The following is a 3,876-nucleotide window of genomic DNA, read 5'->3' on the forward strand; positions in this document are numbered from 1 at the left end:
TCGGGGAACTTCCTTCCCACTTCTCAAAGTAAGAACAGCTTTCGCTGTCTCAATAACGTCTCCTAAGACATTATGCACTTGATGTTGTTGTTGTCTGTATACTTGAGGATTAGGTTGAGGCTGTGCTGGAAATTTTCCTTTCTCTAGGGTGCTCATCTTATTAATAGTGCCTCGCAACTCATTTATAGCCTGAGTGTTCTGATTATTTGTGGTGGCCTGAATCTGCATGAATTGCTGAAGTGTATTGGCCATCTGAGCCATACTGTCATCTAGAGTCTTCTTTGCAGATGATGAAGGCTGAGAACTTTGTACAGCTACATGAGATTGAAATCCAGGAGGAGCTACATAAGGATAGCTCTGAGGATTCTGATATGGCGGATACTGGTGCTGAGGAGCACCCTGATTAAATGGTTGCTGCTGAGGTGGTGGGGACCGACCAGGCTGATCATTTCTCCATGAGAAATTTGGGTGATTCCTCCACCCCAGATTATATGTGTTGGAGAAAGGCTGATTCTGTGCTCTATTGACCCAGTTAGCTGATTGCATCGGCTCAGACCCACTTTCTTGAAATACTGGCATTATCGGACAGTCTTGGGTCTTATGGGTTGAATCAGCACATATAGAACATGCCTCTACTACTTTCACAGCCTTCACTTTTTCCATTTCCATGACCTCCAGTCTTCTAGTCAATGCAGTTATTCGGGCTTGAACATCAGTGTCTCCCTTAAGCTCATATCTACCCCCTCCAGAAATAGCCCTCAGTGGCTGTGCTGCTAATGGAACTCGATCAGTACGAGTGTTCCACTGTTGTGCGCTCTCAGCAAGGTAGTCAAAAAATGATAGTGCTTCATCAGGTTCCTTGCTAAAGAACTCCCCATTGCACATTGTCTGAACAAACGTTTGCATTCTGGAGTGAGACCAGTGTAAAAATAGCTCACCAACCTCCAAGATTAAAAACCATGATGTGGACAGATGTTCATCAAATCCTTAAATTTTTCCCAACTGGCCTGAAAGGGCTCATCAGGTCTCTGATTGAACTGACTGATTTGCTCTTGCAAAAACTAAGTTCTCTGAAAAGGAAATTTTTTTTTGTAAAAATTCACGCTGCATATCAGACCACCTAGAAATAGAATTAGGTCTCAAAGAGTTAAACCAAATCTTCGCTTTATCCTTTAAAGAGAAAGGAAATAAACGAAGTCTAATGAATTCATCAAGAACAGCCCTAGTGATAAAAGTAGCACACGCCAACTCACAATCTGTCAAGTGCTGATAAGGACTCTCAGAATCCATCCCGTAGAACTGAGGTATCACTGACATCATGCCATGCTTAATAGAGAAATTAGGTGCATTTTCTGGTAAAACTATGCATGAAGGTGTAGTGGTGCGAGTGGGTTGCAAATAGTCCTTAAGAGTGCGTGGTGCAGGTGCAGCCATGCTTTCTGGTTTAATTTCAATTTCGTCACCTGGCTCACTGAAAGAAAAGATAGACGAGCTATCTATCTCCAAGCTGTGTATACTACTCTCAACACTCGATGTGACTCTAAGCAACCTATTTGAAGTGTCTCTCACCCATGACATGAAACATCAGTTTAAAGAGTATAACAAAAATAACGAGTTTAAATTTAAGCTAAAATACTTTCCCCGGCAACGGCTCCAAAAACTTGACTCACTCAAAAATGAGTAGCACAAAAGCTATCCCAAGTGCAGGAGGATGTCATGTAATAATTAGGAATAAATTCCTAGATCGTCTCCTCAGGGAAAGTTACTTAAAATTAAACTCGTTGAAAAATGTGAAAAACTTCACAAAGAGGAAAACAAGATGATGATATGTGCAATGGATGGAAAATGGTACTAGTCATGGACTAGATTCATGTTTTTAGATTTTGATTGTCTCGGATTGGAATGTAAAGGACTAATAGATTAAACTCAGAAATTAATAAAACTAAATTAAGAATTAAACTAAATTAGAAAGTAATTGACAAAACATGCACTGAAAATTGAAAATGCCTAAAACCATGATTCTAGAATTCGTCTTTGTATTTAAATCACAAATTCTCAAAATAACACATAACAATTGTAATTACTATTAAATAAATGCTTAAAGAAACAATAAAAATAAATAACATGAAATAAGTAAACAACAAATAAATTACCCAACTAAAACAAAAACAAAAGCTCTCTCATTCACTTTCTGAAAAATATAATTCAAACCAACTAAATCTCCTCTAGAAAAATAAATCTAAACCGACTCACTTCACTTTACGAATGAAAAGCTCAATTCCCTCTACTCCCATGTATCATGTTTCAAAAAAATAAAAAACAAAAGCTCTCAACCGAACCCTTCTTGCAATAAATTAAGGTAGCACACTTAATGAAAACTTCTAAAACAATTCTTTTGTTTCATGAAACCAACTAGCACACTTGATGAAAACTTCTAAAACAATTCTTTTGTTTCATGAAACAAACTAGCACACTTGATAGAAATTAAGGTATTACACTTAATGAAATAAAATTCTAGAACAATTCTTAATACACTTAATAAAAATTCTAAAACAATAATGCATTCAAGCCAAAAGGAAAAACAAACTGCCAAGCAAACAAAATGTTTAAGTCAAAAAAAAAAAAAAACTGCCGAACACAAGAAAGAGCCAATTATTTAAAGAACATAACAAAGAAATAACAAAGCAGAAAGTTCCCCCCTTCTCTTTCAGACTACACCTCTTATTTAAAGAGCCAATCCACTGACTTCAATGATGTCCAATTCGGTGGAAAGCTTCAATCACGCCTCTTCATCTATTCAATCAAGCACCGATTTCTTCTCCTCAATTCAAACCACTCAAACCAAGTCCAACACGGCTACATACCTCCAGAAAATTCCCTCTAATCCCACGTCTCTCTCACCATCCATTGCTTTATACAAGTCAAGCACGGCTCTCTTTCCTCTAATCATGCACCGACTTTGCTCTTCACTCAATTCCAGCAAAACACACTTTAATTCCAGCACAACACTTACATACCTCTCTCTAATCATGCACCGACTTTGCTTTCTTTCCTTTTTATTTTTCAGTTTCAGCACAACACATTAAGCACCCACCGACTTCTCTCAATTCCAGCTGATCGACCACAAGTCAACTCTCCTACTTAACTTTAACGTCCCTGCCTCTCTGATGACTTGCAAAATTTCATATTGCAAATTTTACAAGTTCGCTAGAGCGGAGGCTTTTGGCCGCTCGAGCGAATTCAGGCAGATTTAAACGCTCGACTGCCGCTCGACAGCTCGAACGGGTTGCTGAAAAACAAAAGATCGCTCGAGCGGAGACATTGGCCGCTCGAGCGAAATCAGGCAGAGTCGAACGCTCGATGTGCGCTCGATAGGACGCTTGAGCGAAATCAGGCAGAGTCGAACGCTCGACGCGCGCTCGACACCCCGCTCGAGCGAACATCGTATTTTGACAGATTTTAGGTTTTCCGCCGTGAGACCATATAAAAGCAATTTTTTACTCTAGAGCCGCGAGTTTTGACTGGAGAACACTTCTTGGGAGAGAAAAACACAGTTAGAAGGATTCAATTCATCTGTTTTTGGAGACAGAATTCCAATAATTGCACGTACGTTGGAATCATACACGAGCACGGACGAGAGAAAAGCGTTGAATTGTTCCCTTGAGCTTTTGACGACAAGTTAAGGCTGCAATGAGGATTTTTCAGTGTTTATTTTCTTCTTCCTATCTTCTCAGAACAATTATGGTGAATTCGTTTATGTTGAATTCCATTTCTAGCATGAGCTAAATTTTCTTCATTCTAGGAAAACGATGTAACCTATTTCTGAACTATGCTTGATTGTCTATGCTAATTTAATGCAATTCTCTCTTTGTTTAT

Source organism: Carya illinoinensis, chromosome 16, assembly GCF_018687715.1.
Source record: "Carya illinoinensis cultivar Pawnee chromosome 16, C.illinoinensisPawnee_v1, whole genome shotgun sequence".
Taxonomy (NCBI): Eukaryota; Viridiplantae; Streptophyta; class Magnoliopsida; order Fagales; family Juglandaceae; genus Carya; species Carya illinoinensis.